General features: G+C 37.4%; 1 protein-coding gene across 2 annotated transcripts in view; it reads left to right on the top strand.

Moving 5' to 3' along the window:
- atp13a3 (ATPase 13A3) overlaps positions 1–21,917 on the top strand; it is a 76,834-nt gene that overhangs the window by 14,476 nt on the left and 40,441 nt on the right. For both annotated transcript variants that reach the window (XM_079845295.1, XM_079845297.1), the window contains exon 2: positions 8,964–9,049. The gene's annotated coding sequence lies outside the window, so the exon portion shown is untranslated. The remainder of the gene's footprint in view (positions 1–8,963; positions 9,050–21,917) is intronic.

Here is a 21,917-nt window from a genome sequence, read left to right as displayed (position 1 = left end):
TACTATTTTACTGTGTTTTTATCAAATACATGACTCGGATGGTTACTGTTTCTTATGGTTAGTTTGATTTTTAATAATGACAATAATAATAATAATTTACTATTATTATTTTAATGTGATATAAAAGACACTGGATTAAAATAACTAATGTAGAATTTTGGGTAGAATTTGAACCAAAAACCACATATTGCAGCCAAAATTGTTGGCCAAAATGTGAAACAAAATTTTGAAGGCAAACTATATAAGTTTTTAACCAGTAAGCATTTTTGGTGTTTGACTAAAATACTTTATAGTTGTATACTTTATACTTAAAATTACAATACTAAAATATTTTATTTATTTTATATATTCTATTTATTTTACTTTTCATATTTATATTTCTCTATTTTATGTATGTATATATATTAGGGATGAAACGATTACCGGTTTCACGATAAACCACGATACAATTTAGTGACGGTTAGTAATATCGTATAAAATTTTATTATCATTAAAACCGTGTGTGATTATCACGGTTGTGAAAACTCGCGGTAAATCTTGTCCAGTCAGCGTCAGTCTGGCGCACCGCTGTTTTCTGAATTAGGAGAAATGGCAGAAAGCAGTGACAGCACTCTGGGGATTGTTCTGCCTTCTAAAAGGACCAAATCTGAGGCGTGGTCAAATTTTGGCTTTTACAAAAGTCCTGAGGGAAACTTAATCTAAGATGGTCACCCTGTCTGCAAACATGCCAGAAGAAAGTCGCTGTAATAGGGAAAACACTTCAAAACTACGAACGCAAGGCAAGTGGACTTTGACCTCAATACCAAACCTACGTCTGGGAAATTATAACGTGAAGCGAACGAACAAATTCAGACAAGACTAGGGTGACATTTAAGGGATAATAATCAGGGTTTGACATTAACAACCGCCATTTGCGAGTGTAACGTTATTTCGGCTGCACACTAGCCACTCTGGCTGTTGAACTTATAATAGTCTTCTCAAAAGCCATCTGTTATAATCGCGTTGCGCATAAGCACTTACACGTGCTTCTATTGAGTTTATGAATGCAATATCTCATAATCAGAGGCGTTCAGATTAGCGGAGTTTTGTTCAGAGCGCGCGCCGCTCTCACACGCTGAAATCTGCACTCAAAGCAGAGATAAATATGCGATGTATGCAAGAGATTCATTCATCATACAGTGGATGACTGTTTTTGTTCTATTTCAGCAGCGAAAATGGTTTAAAAAAAACACAGCAGAACCACAGCGCATCTGATATGACTGGCATAACGCAGGCGAATTTAGGGACCGTCTCTAAAGTTACATACAACATTGGTAACGTTATACACGTTTCAAACTTCAATAGCATTTGAAGAGAATGACAGTCATAAAAAGACTGTAAAGTGTTCATCTAGGTGTCAGGTATGATGCACACATTTTGATATTTAATAAAATAAACTGTCAAATCATATGGAAATATGGATATGCATTATTTCACTAGGATACTGTTTGGGCTCTAACACAAAATATGCTAGATTTAAATGTGACTGATAGAACACTGATGAGAATATTGCTTGGGAATATATTTACAGTGATAATATTAGAGATTATATTTACGACAAGTTATTATTATTTATGTTATGCGTTGCTATTGATGACGGCCATTAAGGAAGGAAATCCCACAGAATCTAGCTTAAAAAAGTGCTTAGAGCTGCTTTAGTTATTTGTTGTTTGTTGAATTTCAAATATAAAACTTGTTGAAATGTTTAAAGTGTGTGCATCTGTTCTTTTTGAACACTTTCATTTCGTTTGAACAAAACCGTGATAATATTGATAACCGTGATAATTTGGGTCACTATAATCGTGATGTTAAATTTCCATACCGTTTCATCCCTAATATATATATATATATAATATATATATATATATTTTTTTTTTTTTATTATTAGACCTTGTTTAACCTAAATATATTTTATATATATATTTTTTAACCATGTTTTATTTACCTTTTTATTTTAAAATTCATAGTGAATTAAACTTCATTTGCATTTATTACACCTTATTTATCCTCATTATACTTCCGGATTGATAAAGGTTGTTTACCACACCTAAAACCAGACGGAACAGACTTTTATGGAGGGTAGTTTACTCTAGGCCGCAGTACTTTGAAACGGGCAGCATTATATATAAAATCATAGTGTAATCTCTCGAAGGGCCACAGGTTTTTCTTTTCCCAAGCGGCATTGACAATGGGAGTTGCTAATCCAACACCATGTGTCCAGACTCTGGTCCCCTTTTCCGTTTGATCTTTTGGCTTTTATTTCTTCCCACCACCATTTTCAAGACCACTTCTTTCTCGATGGGTACACCTCCTCCACACTCAGTCTCTTTTTTTCTCTCCCGTCTTACCATCATCTTCAGCTATAAAGTCAACTGTAGTATGATAAAAGACTGATATCTTGCATGAAATGGTCTTGGAATGCATAAGAATTTTGATTGCACAGTTTTTAATGGATTTATCAACTAGGCACTTAACTGGATAATTGCTAAAGGAGAAGATAAGAGAACTTTTCAGGTATGCTCCGGTTTATCTTGAAGTGATATTGGTTAGCTTTAAATATCATAATGTGAATTAATTTGTTCTTGGTTTACACTTGTAGACACTAAACCAGAGTGTATTAAAATCAGATGCTTTTGTTGAACTGCACATTTGCACCTTCACAGGTTCACAGCAGTTGGATAATGATCTGTGAGAATTTCTCATGAGCAGGAGCTTTAAAATGTAAGGCGGTTGTACTTTTTTTTTTTTTCTTCCTTTCTTTCACTACTTTGATCATACTTTCTTGACCCGAGTTATTGACCGCAATCGGATTAGTTTTTTTTCTTTCTGCGCTGTCCTTGACTACAGAAGAATCACTTCAAAAATGCATGAGAAAAGCACACATTTGTTCTCTGAATCCCGAATGATGGCAAGAAATGTGGCCATGAATTAGTAAACCGCTTGTCCAGCTAAGAGTCAAGCAGCTTTGCCCTGTTGGTGTTTGAGATTCAAATGCTTTTCAAACATTTCGAGTTTGCTGAGCGTTTTCAATAAGCTTATTAGAGGACTTTGAAGCATATTTCCCTTTAATTATGTTGTATAATAAGGCTAACATTTAATGTACAAATTCTATGACAAGTAAATTGAGGACATGAAAGATATTAGAATATTTGAGGAACAAGATTATTCTGTGAATACCAGATGCCCTTTTTCCAGTATTTCGATGTTTGTTTTTTTCTCCATCAAATTTTCCTAATTTATGATTATGACCGCTACTGTAACAAATGAGACTTTTGGTGGAAACTGGTGGTCATTTTTTGTACAGGTTCTTCACACTTGAAACTCTCCAAAAAAAACAGAATGTGGTAAAACCAAGTTTATTGGCCGTGGTAAAATTGTGATATTCTTTGAATTACTTTGGAAATACCAAGTCGTTGACCGTTTTATTATGAGTATTGTGAATCATTGAGTACCATGATTTATATTTAGCGTCATTGCTTTACTATGGTACTGCCACAATATCTAAGGGCTTTTAATCATATTTTTAAGGGTTTTATAGGTTGTTTTGTTTTAAAGTCCAAAATTGATGTCATCCACAAAGCAATCTCAATAATCTTAAAATAAAATGTCAGTTTTTGGCCTTGGTAAAATTGCTATATTCTTTATGTTCTTTGAAATACTTTGGAGTACCGTATAAATTATATTTTTATTTGAATATTGTGGTAATCATTCAGTACCATAATATTTCTTTTGTGTCATCACTGTTATATTGTACTGCCACAGTATCTGCAGGATGTTAATCATATTTTTAAGGGTTTCATAGGTTGTTTTGGTTCAAGGTCCAATCTCAATACTTATTATAGAAATATGTCAGTTATAGTGTGTTTTATATTTGAGACGGGTTAATGAGAAGATGGGGATTATGATTGTTTTAAATTGGGGGGATTTTTATGTTTATTTAAAAAAAATGTTTTTGAGAAAATATAGTTTTGTTGGACTTTGTGAGAAACTGTCAATACTGGGTCCTCTTAGATCAAAACAACAACTTAAAGAGATAGTTCACCCTGAAATGAAAATAGTCATCTTTTACGCACCCTGCTGTTGTTCTAATGCCCTATGTCCTTCTATCTTTCTCGGACCTCAAAAGCAGAAATTAAAAAAATTGTCCTGCACACGCTCCTTCCTATAATGGCAGTGGATAGCGACCAGGCTAAAACATTACAAAAATGATACAAAAGTATCACGCAATGATACAGGGAGACTCGTGCCATGTTTGGAAAGTGTTCAGGAGGCATACTATAAGGTTTTGTGAGAAAGAAACCGCAATATTAAGTCAAAATATTGAGCTCGGCCGTTACTGTGCGCACTCCTGTGAGTGCGTGCGAGGCATCAGCAGCCGCCGGCGCTCATGCTTTCTATAACTCGCACTGTTGTCACGCACCATTTTGAGAAATCAGGCTCAATAGAAACAAACGCGACTCTCGTCTTTTCTATAAGGTATATGATAAGAAAAATAATACAATAATACTGATAATAAAACCTCCTGAAGTGAATGTTGTGTACCGGTTGTAGGCATGTGCCATGTTCATGTTGCGATTAATTGCTGAAGCTTTTATCACGGTATACGGTTTTATCAAGTAAATAAGTTGCAAAAAAAGTGTTGTCATACTATATCAGGTTTAATAATTTTCTTATAACAAAAAGAACCAAACATTTAAATACAATAAAGCAATAACCAAAAATGTACAAGTAAACAAATATTTAAAACTGATTAAAGTGCAAAAGAATTATAAAGAACAATAGGTAACACTTTACAATAAGGTCTCAAAAGTGAATAGCGAATAGCTAAATTTTTTTACAGAAGTTATTCTTCTTTGAAACTGTTAGTTAGTGTTAGCTCAGGTCCATTAAATAATTGTTACTTTTGATTTGAATAATGTGTTATTAAATGTTAAAATATACATTTAACTAGGATGAATAAAAGCTTTAGAAGTATTTGTCATTGTCAGTAGTTTGTTAATGAATTAACTAGTGGTAAATAATAGAGCCGTACTGTAAAGTGTGTGACTGAACAGTAAAGAATCAGAACATATTCAAACAGCATGTAGTCCAGATTAAAATATAAAATGTTTAAGTTTGAAAATGAATAGCCTTAAGTCTTTAAGTATTAAGTATTTGGTTATGTGATGACCACCGTAGCGAATACAGAAATCTGAATGGCTGTGTGTTTAGTAGCGCAAGTGTTTTGTTTATGATGATTACCGGGGAAACGGCAGCATTTCTGCTGTTCCGTCAGCGCCATCTGCTGTCAGAGAGGGACTGTGCTTCTTCACTTGTTCCGCCATGTGCTCGGCTCATGCACGTTGGGTTTGTTTACATCAGGGCGCATTCCTCTTTGACATGTTGTTCATTTTAAACGGTTGATGGGTAAAGGATTCTTAAAATGCATTGAAAAAATTGGAATAATTCTTAATAAATAATTATTCACGGTATTTTGAAGTGTCCACGATAACAATATCATGCGTGTTCATTATTGTGATATAACGTATTACCGTATACCGGCACATGTCTAACCGGTTGTCATGACAACATTGTGTGAGGGGCTGCCGACGGCTCGCACGCACTCACAGGAGCTTGCTCAGAGTAACAGTTGAGCTCAGTATTTTGACTGAATAATACGGTTTCTTTCTCACAAAACCTTATAGTATGCATCCTGAACACTTTCCATATATGGTACGCATCTCACTGTATCATTTTTGTAATGTTTTAGTCTGGTCGCTATCCACTGCCATTATAGGAAGGAGCGCGTGCAGGACTAATTTTTTTACATTTCTGCTTTTGAGGTCCGAGAAAGATAGAAGGACATAGGGCATTAGAACAACAGCAGGGTGAGTAGAAGATGGCTTTATTTTCATTTCAGGGTGAACTATCCCTTTAACAGCTTGTTTTATAAAGTCTGATTTAAACTTGTTTGTCTGTTAGCTTAATGTTGTGTTCATGTAAATTTTTCCCTCACCGTTATCTCCTTTTCCCCTGCTCTGTTTTATGTTTATGATGCTAGACTAAATCATGCAACAAAACACGCCTTTACTGTGACACATTAACTCAACGGTCAACTGCATTGTTGAGGCCATCTAATTATTAAACCCTTACCGTCTATCTTACCGCTTATCAGCGAATATGCCATGAGACTTTTGAAACAGTGATACTGGAAGTCATGCTGTCCAAAAGAGTGGAGTTAAGGTCAAAGCGATGGTGAGTCAATGCGGTGGGAAACAAAACAGGCTGTGATTTAAGAAAGAATGAAGAGAGCGCATTAAACGCAAAACATGACTGCAACTGAATACTTTTTCCTCTGAAGGCTTCCATGAATTCTCGCGAGGGCCGTCAGTAGGTCATTGCATGTTGTTAGCTGGTGTCTTCGACTGGGTTTTAATTTTTGGAAAGTGTCTGACTGCTGAAACGGCTTGTTTTGATGCATGCCCCAGAGAGCGTTCTTGTGAAACTAGCTGTAAATGGAGCTACCTGCAGAATACTGACTCAGCAGATGCAGCGCTCTCTGAAAGCTAGATATCAAAGAGCAAAAAAGATATCAGACCGCTGAAAAAATCAATGCATGCAGGATGAGCTTGTCTGACAGGCTTTGTGAAATAAAGCTGAGGCATTCTGTGTGATTGTTTGTATTATTTTTTATTTCTTGTATTTTTTTTTTAAATAAATTTGCACTGTAAACGCATATATTATGTAAACACAAACTATTATTTTGGATGCGATTTAATATTTACAGCACTAATATTTAATTATTAATTAGAAATAAGAAATATTTATTTATCACTCAGACTGAATAAGTAAGTATTTATTTGTGCTGTAAATATTTATTAATTTGCTATGGAGAGCCAAATTACTCAAATTAAAAAATGTAATGTAATAAAAATATTTAAATGATTAAATACGTAATTGAATGATTAAACTTGTCATTCAATTAATTATAAAATCATCAAACAAATTGATAAATACAAATTTTTATTTCATTTTTAGCATTATTTTTGGAAGGTTTTTTCATTTAAGCATGAGCTTGTGTTCTTTCATTTTCTGGGTTATGGTTGTCAACACGTCACTCAATGTTTTTTTTGTAGTTTAGGCCCGTTTTTCTTGACAACGGTAAAAGTAAAAGATCTGTTGTTGACTTTTTGCGGATGAAGCTAACTGATAGCTATGTTTCCATCCAAAGTTGTGAATCAAACTTTTGAGCAAAATTGGTAAATCACATAAAACATTTACGAACGAAGCAACATTTTCATCTTATGTGTTTAAGAAACCAAAATCGTCTATAATAAAAATGGAAGTTGCTGCAGTTGGCTTTTTCCCCCTCAGTCATAAATGACTTGAGCGTGCAGACGAAATGCAAAAGACCCTTTTCACATTTCTGGGTTTCTCAGTGTGGAAGTCTTCATAGTTGGCTTAAATATTATAGCTGTGAATGAGAGAATACAGTAAATATTTTTTTGTGTGTACCCATTTGCTCAAATAGCAAAAGAAAAATGGCACAATAGTGATTTCACAACTTTCAAAAATAGGGACATAATGGAGTGAGATTGATAACGGCAGTCAAAAGATATGTTAAAATATGTTAATTTTACCATCATTCCCATAGACACTGTATTAGAAACACCCTCACAGCAGCGCTAACTTGTTTTTTGTAATTCGATGCAAAAGTAATAAAATACAAAGTTTTAGTGTCATCACAATCTGTGAAAAGGGTCTATACGCAGTTTATCCCAATTGAGCGCATACTTTTTTTAATGTGCATTTTTTGAATTATGCGCTTTTTGGCATTTCCATCCAGAGTTTAATAAAAAAAAAAAATGTTGATTTATACCAAAATGCGCATAAGATGGAAACATAGCTATTGACATAATTTTAATACAAGTAGATTATTAATGATTTAATTGAGTAATTTCACCCTCCATAATTTGCGCCCAGACTAAATAAATTAATAAATATTTATTTGTATCGTAAATATTTATTTGCACTCAGAATTAATAAATGAATGCTTTATGCTTTAACTATTTATCTTAAATAAAGATTTATTCTTTATTTATCAGTCGCTGCGTAATATCATTGCGCCGCTGCATCCATGGTACGGCAGCAAAGTTCCTTGATTACTACGCAGGAATGAGAGTATAGTTCCTAGTCGTATCAGCCTGGAAAATAACAATTGTTCATTTTTCCATCAGTTTTAGTACACAATGTAACTATGCATATCACAAAATGTAAATAGGAAAATGTTGGCGTTATTTTGTCACTTATTGAGCAGTAGGCTAACTGGAGCCATTTACCGTCAGTCTTTGTGCTAAGCTAGGCTAGCGGTGGGTGCGTCAGACAGAGTTATGGCACGCACAGAGATGAGAATGGTATGTATGGACTTATCTAACTCTGGGGGATACGGTGAATAAGCTAAAATCTCAAGTCGGCGTGTTCCTTTAATAATATGTAATTAAGTGTACTGTAAGTCATTTTGCATAAAAGCATCAGCTAAATTATACATTAGTAAGTTATGGTAAAGGCTATCCAACCTATCAGGTGAAGTCTAGCAGCGGTGCACCAACCCCCTCAGCACAGGATGGCATGGTAACCTCTCTAAGCTTTATTTTATGCCTTTGTGGTCTTTGTGCAAATATAGAGTCAGATGTTTTGACACTGTTTGTTTTATTAATGCACAGAGCTCTTTTTTGTTTCATCTTTGTTCCGACGTTTACATCCAAGAACTTCTGTTCACTTTAATGTTTTCTCTCACTGCGAGCTGCTTATAAAGACTCAGTAAATCTTTGAAAATGTTCTTCACACGTCTCATTTGAGAGAGCTGCAGAGCGCTTCCATTAAAAGACCGAAGGCTGTGTGATTCATGGACTTTAATTAAGATTTCCTCTTTTGTTTCCTCTCAGGAGTCCACGTCTGCGAGAGCGTAAAAGAGAGAGGCCTCTTTATAGGTGAAAGGATTGCCCAGGGCCACAGCGCCCAGAATCTAAAGGTAAGGGGATGTGTGTGTAAAATAATTTGGCTTTATTCCTGCAGTTCCCTTACATCTAAGCAAATGCGATTTAAGATTCCAGAGACAAGCAATTTGTCTGTCCAGTGTCCACACCCGATGCGAATACAAGACACGACACAATCAATCTAAAATCAGAGCCAATCAGAAGCGTGTGTTGCTGAAACAATCTTTGTCATAGAATACACTTGTTTGTTCACACTGAGTTGACAGTTTTCTTGTTCTCGTTTCCTAATTTATTTTCAATATTTGATGTGAATTATTAATTGTCGCTTTCAGCATGGCTATAAAGGTCGTGCAAAGTGATATTCAAACTCCCATTGGATGCTTTTAACATTAAATAAAGCACAATAATACAGTATTGTTCTGAATATAAGACGACACTGATTATAAGACCCCCCCCCCCCCCCTTCAAGCTGTACCTTTTTAATAAAGAAAATGCTTTTATTTGAAAATAATTCATACATATCTGGGTACCGTCTTACATTTTAAAAACACTTAATTTGGCCTACAGCAAGGCACACAAACATGAGTCATGCGACTTTTAAGACGGTAAGCTTTTCTTTGACGGTTTGTGTTTTTAAGCTTTTTGCGCTCGCATTACACTCTCCACACGCCGTAATTCTTGGCATACTCGTTTTACGTGTATGTGGAGCCACCTATTGTTGCGGTTGTATTTATTGATAGGGCTGAGTATCGATTCAGATGTTCCGTTTTGCAAGCTCTCAAATCGATTCTATTTCGAATCTCGATTCAACTCAATGAATATAGATTTAATACAAATACAAGGCTATTTATAAAAAAGAACCGTGAACATAAGTTTACAAGTGGGTAATTAAAAAATAATTAAGAGCCACAAAACAATATATTAAACTCTTTATTTTAGGTACACTTGGGGACATTAAAACAGAACCCATCTCTATATTTCAAATGCATACAATTATGTTAAATACAATACAATTTTGATGCAACTTTATTAAAAAAAAAATGTATCTAAGAAGTATTTTATAAAATTTTGTTTTTATGGATATTTTGAAATATTTATTCTAAAACATAAAAAGGATATTGCATGATTTTCAGCAATTTTCAGGACACAAGCTGTTTTGGGGATTTTGCCGCCCGTCGTGTGTGCAGTTACTTTTCATACACGAGAAGTGCGTTTCATACCTGGACACAAGTAGTTGCCGTGGTAACGAACAACAATACCTTAACATGCTGACTTATGTTGACTAACTTTTATTTGAGGAATTCTGTTTACAATATAAGCTATTAGGTTTGAATTTTTGGTCATGCGCTGTCTATTGACTTTTTCAAATCTATTGATTTGAATATGTCTATAATGGCTAACGTATGTGCTTAAGTGAACACTCAAGTTTAATACAGTGACCATAATGCAAGGCAAGCATTCGCATGTATGTGATCTATTTTTAGCGGTTGTGTGCTCGGCTGTGGGGGTGTTGCAGATTTGTAGCATTTCACCTCAGCATTACAAACATCAACAACGCACCGGAAGCCGCCATTTAAGCACCAAATGAATGACAGGCGATCCTCTCGCTCCTTTGTAACCTCGCGCAAGGCAAATAAAAGGGTGACATCTAGTGGAGAAGACTAGTAATTAGATTTACGTTAATCTTATGTTCAATGTTTTATGTTCAATGATTTTTCTATTCCTTTGAGAATTGATTTTGAATCGACCACATTTTTAAAAACGATTAACCGAAAAATCATTTTTTTTGCCCAGCCCTAATTATTGACATGTAAAAGTCTAGAGCCTGATAGTGTCAGCTTGAGACGTCGCGCCCACGGACCGTTGGCTGAACGTCTGATGCATATGGCGCACACATCTGGAAACACTTCAGGAGTTTCGAAGTCGTCATCTGATTGGTTGAATTCTACAGGATGTCCGCGAGACTTGTGTTGCGTTCTTTAACGGCCCGCGTGGAAACAAATGCCAAACTCCCTCGTGGAAGAAGAACGCCGTCGTGTTCACAACCGTGACAATGAGCGCTTGCCAGGATCGAAGCTTTTTGACCAAAATGGTAGTAAACCTAGAAATGGGAGTTCACACCTATAAAGATAACTTTAACAATCGCTATATTTTTGTCAACACCAGTGCACAATAACAATCCGTTTATTGTAAGCACGCGTTGGACATTTGTTGTCTGCCACTTTAAATGCTCAACCTCTTTAAAGCAATTTGTATTGTTCATCAAAATGATTCCAACGATATCTTTCCTCTGAACTGTTGTGGTGTGGGCTCGGCTATTCTTTTTAATTTATAATAATTTCTAAGACTTTATCGTTATAGTTATCATTCTTGGTATGAACGGACCTTAAAGGCCCACTGAAGTGCTTTGAAACACGCAGCATTATTCAATGTGTTGACGTAATTTCCCCTGGAACGGCTCCAGCTGTTAGCAGCTCCTCCCCTTTTTTGAAATGGCCAATAGCGTTTTGTTAATATCACAGTTTGACTAAAGCCTTTCTGTTTGGTAAAGCCAGAGTTTCCTCCTAATCTCTAACCGTTTATCATCTCCTCCATATCGCTTTGAAATACTGCATTCCGAGCAGAATTTAAATGGGTCCGATATGTTTTGTACGGTGGCCCAGTAGTGCACAACACAATGCAATATAAAAAGCAAACATAAGTTCACAACACAACGAAAACAAGCCACAACACAAATAAACCAAGCCACAACACAAATAAACCAAGCCACAACACAACAGAATCAAGCCACAACACAAATAAATCAAGCCACAACACAACAGAATCAAGCCACAACACAAATAAATCAACGGAAATGCTCCTAACCACTCGGGGGCACTCGGAGCGCGGTAAAGTTGCTACTGTTCTATATCTCCTTAATTTGCATTGTTTTGGAACGCACCAGCTTATTCATAACCTTAAGGCTAACATAGTCATACAAAAAAAACGTACATTTTGATTTCAGGGGAACTTTAACCTTCAGTGAGTTACAATTTTGAGGTGTAACAAAATGAGACCGTTAATTGGGGTTGGATCATTTCTGAAGACTAAGTATATTCTTGGCAGATGCATGTTTATTGAAGCTACTGGAAATGCATGTGTTTTGAGTAGGGCTGTGTATTGCCAAGAATCTGGCGATACAATACGTATCACGATACGATATATTGTTATATATTGCGATATTTCTAATTTAAAAGAATAAAGAACACAACCATATGCATAAAACCTGGCAAGTAACTTTTATTTAATTAATACAGTATAATTTATATCCCTAATCACTATTTTGTGCTATCTAATAGTAAAGTGACTGCAGGATTCTTTAAGTGTATATGTTTTAAAGGTTCACAGTATAGCAGTTTTTAATTTCTAAACTATTTAACAACAGAAAGTGCATAGTCCATTCCATGACTGACTGAATGACTGTTTGTTTTATATTTAATACTGTAAAGCTGTTTGCTTTAAAGCAGTCTATTGTATAAAGTGCTATTTAAAGTACTGAACTGCAGAGCTGGTGCATCCATATCCACATCGCTATGATCAGATGCTTTCGTTCTGCTGCCACCGCTGTCAATTTTGTTGTGTGTTTATTTTGTTACTGAGAGGAAAACGTGCTGAACATATTCTATCGAAACGCTTCTCAGCAGCGCGGATGACGTCGGGATGTTAAGCGAGCTCTCAGATTCAATGCGTTTCCCGAGTATTGGATTTTAACTTGGCCTATTTTGCAAACAAAATGACTCTTGTCGATTTCCTTAGTGGCTTCTTTATAGCTGAAGCCAAACTTAGTCCACACTTCAGCTTTGTATACCGCGGGAGCAGAATAATTCTATCGTCTTGTGAGCTGGGTTTACTAATACAAACACTAGCGACGCACGGATCTTCATCTCGCGCTTCTCTGGCTCCGCGTCAGTTACGTTCTGAGGTAACACTGCCATCTAGCGTTTGGGTTTGATACAGTCTGTGGTTTAAACCAAACACAAAGCCACGAATCTTGAATGTAAATAAATAAATAAATATCGAGACAGTGTTTTTGAGAATCTATACAGTATCGCCAAACATAATATCGCGATATTCACGTGCATCAATATTTTTTTACACCCCTAGTAGGGATGTGACTGTGAGGAAATTTCCCCACCGGTTAATTGGTGTGACAACACCGGTAATACCGGTATTACCGGCGGAGGCTTTTAAATCACTAATTCTATCTAACCGAAAGTAACATGCACACGACCGCTCTGCTGAACTGAAAACGCGCCAGTGCGCACACACCGTGAATGACAGCTCGTATGTAAATGCGCGCTCTGTGAGGCCATGGGTGCGTCTCAATCAGTTCCCTAGTTTAGTAGTCAGGGCACTGATCAAGCATTGATCAGTCTATGATTGAGATGCACGCCATGAATGAATAACAGTTCGTCCGTAAAGCTGGCTATTTTTACATTTATAGATTACTTTTTGCCATCTAATGCTCGCTTTAAAGAAAATAATTATTTATTGTTTTACACTGTTAAATGCTATCTTTATCAAATGAAAAAATAAATTTGAATTTAAAAACCTGCCATTATTGGTTAGTGGCCACTTGAAAATAATTCTGTGACATTAAAATGCTGCCAATAAGTCGGCATGAAATAATTTACATCTGTTTTGTAGGTCCATGTTATTTATCTTATTGTAAACGATTTATCCATGCGTATGTTTCTCTCCCCCCTCCCCCTCTTTTTTGGACCGTGTCATTTTTAAATGGAATATCATAACTTGATACAGTCATTTACTCCACCTAAACCCCGCCCCTGCAGACTCACACGCATCTGCCTTTTTGAGTACAACGCCCACATCTAAAAATGATTGTATTATCTTATTGTAAACGATTTATCCATGCGTATGTTTCTCTCCCCCCTCCCCCTCTTTTTTTGGACCGTGTCATTTTTAAATGGAATATCATAACTTGATACAGTCATTTACTCCACCTAAACCCCGCCCCTGCAGACTCACACGCATCTGCCTTTTTGAGTACAACGCCCACATCTAAAAATCCAATCAACATCCAGAGGTGTCAAGTAACGAAGTACAAATACTTCGTTACCTTACTTAAGTAGAAATTTTGAGTATCTATGCTTTACTGGAGTAATTATTTTTCAGCCTACTTTTTACTTCTACTCCTTACATTTTAAAAATAGCCTCGTTACTCCTATTCCATTTCGGCATGTTTTCATTCCGGCTTGTCATCCAAAAAAAAACAACTATCCAGATAAATCGCGCCATCCGGACAGAGTGAATTTGATTGTGGTTGGATGAGAAGGATAAACACAAACCATTCCGACACCCTATTGGGTTGTAGGCGATCAATCACGCCTGCACCTGCACAAATCACACACCATGTTGCCAGATAGGGCGGGTTCTCGTCGACGAGCACGCACTTTCAGCCAATCAGCGATCAGCAGGCAGACGAGCTCTCATGACTTTAGCCGGGTTTTTAGCGCGATGACTCGTAGCTGTATATTCCAGTGATCGCTATGACAGTGGCATAAATATACAGTAAGTTGTATCTACAGTAAAGAGTGGGAGAGTGACTCAACTCTCAAACGTGAATTAGACCTATGACTCGAAGACTCTTTATAAATATAACCGTGACTCCTGTCCATCATCATATGCACACTCAGGACATCTGCAACTTGCAACCCCGACAGCTGCTGAAAGATGTTAAAATCAACGTTTAATCCGTTTTGACTGTGCTACGTGCATGTACTTCACGAAAGATATACTGTAGTTTTGTCAAAGCAAAGTGCAACACAAAGGTAAGTGCATTGTTGTTATTTATTTGTTGACGGATTATACAGTATCAACGAATTACACATTTTGGCAGTGGTGTGTGCATTAACGTGTGAAATGCCTGTTAATTACATTGCTTTTTCCAATCTCTATATTGGGCACTTTTTGCACGTAAATTGGCTTTTTACTGTTGACATTGAAAATAATGCATGTGTTTTTCTGAGGGATTGCCGTTTTGACAGTTTCTACCTGGACATATAGTCATATTTGATCCGTTTTACTGGGAAATTGATTTTTTAAATCATCAATGTTATGTTTTAAGGAGATAAAATGGTAACTTACTTATCAACCTTGATTGGTATGGCAATAAAATATCACATTATTTTGTCAGTTAAAGTTTTGGGCTTTTTTCTTGGAGTGACTAGTTGCCTATAAATATTGTAAAGGTGCAAAAAGTCAACATTGTTATCAATAACCAGGCATGTTATCAATAACCATTTTTTGAATATAAATGTACATTTGGTGAGGTTTTTGGCCTGGAAATCGTCGACCCAATCTGGCCACACTGATCACACATTCAAAAAATGGTTATTGATAACATGCCTCTGAATTTTGACTTTTTGCACCTTTACAATATTTATAGGCAACTAGTCATCAAATCTTCCGCTCCATGAAACACGTTCATGCTCAGTAGTACACATATGGTTCTTTAATGTATTTGTATTGTCCTAAAATGCGTTCATTTTCAATGGGAATATATGCGGCTGAAACGCATAGCCAAGTGCATCTAAAAATGTTCAACATTAACTTTTTAATACAACATTTATAGTCATTATGGCCTTAAGAAAACATTTTTTTTTGAGGAGGTGGGGTATGCACTGTGGCGCGGCCTAATCTTTTGTCCTTAAAGGGATACTTCACCCAACAATGAAAATTCTGTCATTTACTCACCCTCAAGTTGTTCCAAAGCTGTATGAGTTTCTTTGTTCTGAAGATATTTTGAAGAATGTTTGTAACCAAGAAGATAGAGCAACCATTGACTGCCATAGTAGGGGAAAATACTATGGCAGTCAATGGTTGCATATAATCTGCTTGGTTACAAACATTCTTCAAAATATCTTCAGAACAAAGAAACTCATACAGCTTTGGAACAACTTGAGGGTGAGTAAAAGATAACAGAATTTTCATTTTTGGGTGAACTATCCCTTTAATGGCATTTGTCCCCCTTAAATTACTTTTACTTTTATACTTTAAGTAGTTTTGAAACCAGTACTTTTACACTTTTACTTTAGTAAAAAGCTTGAGTTGATACTTCAATTTCTACAGAAGTCTTTTTAAACCCCAGTATCTATACTTCTACCTGAGTAATGAATGCGAATACTTTTGACACCTCTGTCAACATCTGATAAATGTTATCACCTAATTCGATAATCCGTTACACTCAGATGTACATCACAAAATATTTAGCTACGTTTGTTTCATCATGACTTTAATATTGCATCCCAAGTAACGAATATTAGTTGCAAGGCAAGTTTATTTCTACAGCACATTTCATACACCGTAGTAATTCAAAGTGCTTTACACAGAAAAGGAATGAAAATATTCATAAGAAATAAAAATATAACCTGAATCTAATAAAATAAATATTGGTTAATTTATTCCAGCTCTGGCTCTAGCTGATATTAATTGGTTTTAAGATGGTCTTTTTTGATGTCAAATTAAACTTAGTTTGGTGTCTGAAAAAAAAAGAAGTGTCCACTAAAAACTGCTTGCGTACTTTCATGACACATTGAAATGGGTTGGGTGAATAGGCCTGTCAGGTTTATGATTGCAGTGTTTCCTTGCATTCATTGTACCGTCTGCTCGAGAGGAAGTAAAAAAAAAAAAAGAGCCGCATGTTGGATTCGCGGTTTGCGTCGAAATTGTAGCTGAGAGCAGAATGTGGCCACATAGCAGCTGCTCCAGAATGGTAGGAAGGGCTCGGTCCTGAGTTGGGTTTCCCCTTTCCGTGGTGTGTTGTACGGGTGCCGGGGCCTGATAAGATCAGGGCCTGTGGCAGAGAGCAGGGAGCAGTGAGTGGGGCATGACCACTGACACCCGTCTGTCTAACACACTTTCCCTGTTTTCTGCCATGATGCCTCCCTGCTGCCCTATTGTTGAGGTGACCACACCAGCACGGCGCTGGTTTCCTCCCTGTTGTCCCCTCTGAGCAGGTTCCAAAACCGAGTGAGCTGAGATGCCTTCTAAAGGCCCCATATACTCACAGCATAGTTTTTTTCAAGATACACTACACAACTTTTGCTCAGATCTTTGCCCCAATTTGCAGTCTAGGCCCTGTTTACACCTGGTATTAAAGAGCACCTATTATGGCATTTAAAATGTTCCAAATATTGTTTTAGAAGTCCCCAACAACAGTTTTGCATGCATGTAATGACAAAAAAGACTTTAGGTTTCTTATAATATGCATTTATTTTTACCTGTTTTGACAGCGATTCTCAAATGATTCCTTTAGTGATTCACTTTTCAAAACCCCGCCTTTACGTGACGCTAATCTGCGGTCCGATGACCGAGTCAGTTGTGATTGGTATAGTCTGTGCAGATATTTTCGAAAACGGAACGCCCATCAAAGTCTTATAGTGACAGTAATTTGTTAATATGTGTCAGGAGTTATGAATATGAAAACCGCGTCGGTACCGTTTGATTGTAATATGAGCCTCAGCTGATCTCATTCATAAAAAAACTCCTCTATTCTCCTCACGAAGACTCGCGACAAATCAACATCCCTCAGGGCTTTTAGTTCAAAAGTGTGCAGATGAGGAGACATATTGATAGATTCTCATATGTCTGTGTCAAATTTCTAAACAGAGGAGTATTTTTTTATTCAATACTTCCTCAAAATGCGCAGATGTAGCCTAATCATGAGTGATTGAGTCTCTTATGTGTTGTTTTCAATTCATACTGGCAGCCGGATGGCGCTCTGTGCACATGTAGTCCATATATGGTACAGACCGACGAAGAAGATACCATGTGCCATAATAGAAGTCCATAATAAAAGCTTCCTGAGATCGCGAAACATGCAAATAGAGACGTTTGAAGACTAATAAACACACAATCGCGACGATGTATGGTTTGTCTTCAAGCCACTTAGTAGTGGTGTCAACAATAATCGATTCAGCGATGCATCGCAATGCGGGGCATGCACGATTCAGCATCGATGCGGCAAAGTGCCATAATCGATTATGTCACCGTTTATTTTCTGGACTTGAGTTGGACAATAAAGTTGTGAAGTTTCAATTACTTCCAGGGTCATAACAACAACAATCAAGATGGCTGAGGCGGAGGGAGATGACCGCGATAGACGGGTAATTAAAAACGCACCCAAAGCTTGGAAAGCGGACATCTGGGCACATTTCGGATTCTGACGCCGGCTTCACACCGCACGCGGAGCGGTGGGTATGGAGAGCCGGAGCCCGCGCTCCCATTGTGGATTCACACTGGCAGCGTTTGTCTCACGCGGATATTGCAAATACAGACAAATATTGTACATTGTCACATTGTCACAATGCTTCTAGTTTTAATAATTTAAACAGGCTTTTGAAGTTTGGGCAAAAACTTCTGGCAGTGTTGTGTTTTTAATTTTTTTAACAGCTCTGGATGTCATATGGTGATTGTGAAACACACGGGGCACTTAACTACATGATTTCATGGTGAAATTTATTTTCCATGTTAATCTGGTCAGTTTTGATCAAGAACAATCCACTGTGGCTTAAATCAGCGTGAGCAGCGCGGCAAAAATAGACTCGGCGCCGAAACGATCGCGGCACTGCTGCTTCTCCTCCTGCGATGCGCTGCCGCGCCGCCTCTGCGTGCGATGTGAATGCTCTAATCTGTTAACATGGGCGCCGAAAAAAATATGCGCTGCTTACGCGCCTGCCACACTAAAATCAAGCACGAGAATTGACGAGTCCCTATAGGACGAGTCCCTATAGTGTCAACGTTACTGTGTGTGTTGCACTGAATATTTTTATTGCTGGGTGCCTGGGTGGTGGTTGTTGTTACAATAGTGTGACTGTAATTACGGATTAATATTTGCACAGGAGTTCATGAAGTGCCCTGTCTTAAAGCTTTTTACTGTACCATTCAAGTTTATTTTATTTAATGACATTATGTCAAAGATACAGGAGAGTGATAATACACACATAGCAGCCAATACAATCTGTTGTTCAATATCTGACTGCTTGTATTGCCTCATGAGTCATGACTGATTAAAAATTTGCCTTGTTGTGTGCAGTAGAATTTTGATGCATCGCAATGCATCGTAGAATCTAATTGAATCGAATCGTTACCTGGTGAATCGTAATCGAATCGAATTGTGAGGGCAGTGCCAATGCACACCCCTACCACTTAGTCTTCAAATGCTCATCATTGGGCAGATGAAAAAAGTTTGCTTTTGAGTCGCACTTGAGACACACTGCGTCTCGTCGCCATGATGTTTTCTAGTTTTCACTGGCGTCTTGGAGCGCAATAAGTGGGCGTATCGTATTCAAATAACTTGACAAGTTGATGTCATCTAGTCAGAGAAAAAGCTTCGGTCTTCTAACGATTCTTAAAAATGACTCAGAGTCGATTCTTACTTTTGAAAGAAAATAACTATATATACGGTGCACTGTCATATTTCAAACTTTGCAGGATGTTTTTGTTCACTTAGATCTGTTACACACTACATGAAAGGTAAATTTCAAAATTCTATGATAGGTGCTCTTTAAGATGCGTTTTAACCAGAGAAACAAGAAATCAATCAGAGAAGATTTCCACATCAAAGAAGGCGGAGTCTCAGAGCCACACCTACCTATTACGTAATCGGCATGGACCAATGATAGTTTGTAGGTGTTTGCTAGCTACAATTCGCAACTTCAGTCATTCATTTATATAGCAGTCCATGTATTAGATTGCTTTAAAGCAAGCAGCTTTACAGATTTAAACATGAAGTCGCTTTCAGTTAGACTTACAACTTCAGTTTCTACTATAAAGCAGCTCTTCAGTGTGTTCATGTTTTAATCGCATCTAACTTCGATGGACTGAACTGAAGAAATTGTCCATTGAAAATTTTGGGGATACATGTTCTTAATTCTTCTGAAAATAATGCCACAATGCATCTTACATTTTTTAATTAAAATTTTAGGGTGAGATGCTTGGACATGACATGTTCGTAAAAGCTTCGTGAGATTCACCCTTACAAAACAGAATGGTGAATAAATAGTATAAATAGTGTAAATGGTGAATAAATCCTTGCCAACTTTTATTGCCAAGACTTTGTTTGGCTGAGGGTTTGTGGTGAGATTGGCAGATTGGCCAGTTTGTCTAATGATTATGAGAGCTGGAAAGAGCCTCTTGGAATGACTGACCCCAGTGTTTTTCGCCGATCCCCAACTCCTTCCTCAGCAAACAGCTTCGGTTACACACACATACACGAGGACGCTGTACATTCCTGTCACTCTTCAAGACAACTGCAGCTCTGAATCACACAGACATGATATTCAACCATTAATCTCTTTCATTCTCAATGTTTGCAAGAACCAGATGAGAATAAAAAGGAACTTTAGTGAGCAAATAATCTGTCCAGTTGGGTGGTACTGGTTACTTATTGCGGTTTGATTTTGTTTTGTAAGAGTGATAATAAGTGATAAGAGTTTAATCTTCACTAATATAAATAACGTGAGCAGTTTGGTTTCAAAATCTGCCGAAAACATCAAAACTTTTTCCTCTCTGGAAAATATTAATCGGATGCCTGAATCATGTTTATTCTTATCTGTGTTAGATCTATAATTCCAAATGGTGATGCGGCATAATTTCCACATTAAGGAACAAAAATAAAAAGTATGTGGTGGGGGAGGGGTGTGGTTGTCATGGTGTCACTTTTTTTCTTTTCTTCTTTTTTTGCGTGTGTATACACCGATCAGGCATAACATTATTGTGTTGATCCCCCTTTTACTGCCAAAAATTCCTGACCCGTTGAGGCATGGACTCCACTAGACCCCTGAAGGTGTGCTGTGGTATCTGGCACCAAGATGTAAGCAGCAGATCCTTTAAGTCCTGTAAGTTGCAAGGTGGGGCCTCCATGGATCAGACTTGTTTGTTCAGCACATCCCACAGATGCTCGATTGGATTGAGATCTGGGGAATTTGGAGGCCAAGTCAACACCACAAACTCGTTGTTGTGCTCCTCAAACCGTTCCTGAACCATTTTTGCTTTGTGGCAGGGCGCATTATCTGCTGAAAGAGCCACAGCCACCAGGGAATACCGTTTCCATGAAAGGGTGTACATGGTCTGCAGCAATGCTTATTTAGGTGGTACGTGTCAAAGTAACATCCACATGGATGGCAGGACCCAAGGTTTCCCAGCAGAACATTTCCCAAAGCATCACACCATCTTCCATTTCTCCGTGGTCCAGTTCTGATGCTCACGTTGGCGCTTTCGGCGGTGGACAGGGGTCAGCATGGGCACCCTGGTTGGTCTGCAGGTATGCAGCTCCATATGCAACAAACTGTGATGCGCTGTGTATTCTGACACCTTTCTATCAGAACCAGCATTAACTTCTTGAGCAGTTTGAGCTACAGTAGCTCGTCTGTTTGATCGGACCACACGGGTCAGCCTTCGCTCCCCACGTGCATCAATGATCCTTGACCGCATGATCCTGTTGCCGGTTCACCACTGTTCCTTCCTTGGACCACTTTTAAGAGATACTGACCACTGCAGACCAGATTAGTTTTGGAGATTCTCTGACCCAGTCGTCTAGCCATCACAATTTGGGCCTTGTCAAACTCACTCAAATCCTTACACTTGCCCATTTTTCCTGCTTCTAACACATCAACTTTGAGGACAAAATGTTCACTTGCTGCCTAATATATCCCACCCACTAACAGGTGCCGTGATGAAGAGACAATCAGTGTTATTCACTTCACCTGTCACCATGTTATGCCTGACCGGTGTATATTCATTGTTTATGAAAAAATACCTAAATAATAACATGTTTTAATATGAATGTAAAATTAATGTATAAAAAATCTGATGTGAAACTAAGGTGATAAAAAATATTTT

Source organism: Gobio gobio (assembly GCF_949357685.1).
Source record: "Gobio gobio genome assembly, chromosome: 19".
In the NCBI taxonomy this organism is placed as follows: domain Eukaryota; kingdom Metazoa; phylum Chordata; class Actinopteri; order Cypriniformes; family Gobionidae; genus Gobio; species Gobio gobio.
This window is presented reverse-complemented; position numbering and strand designations above follow the sequence as displayed.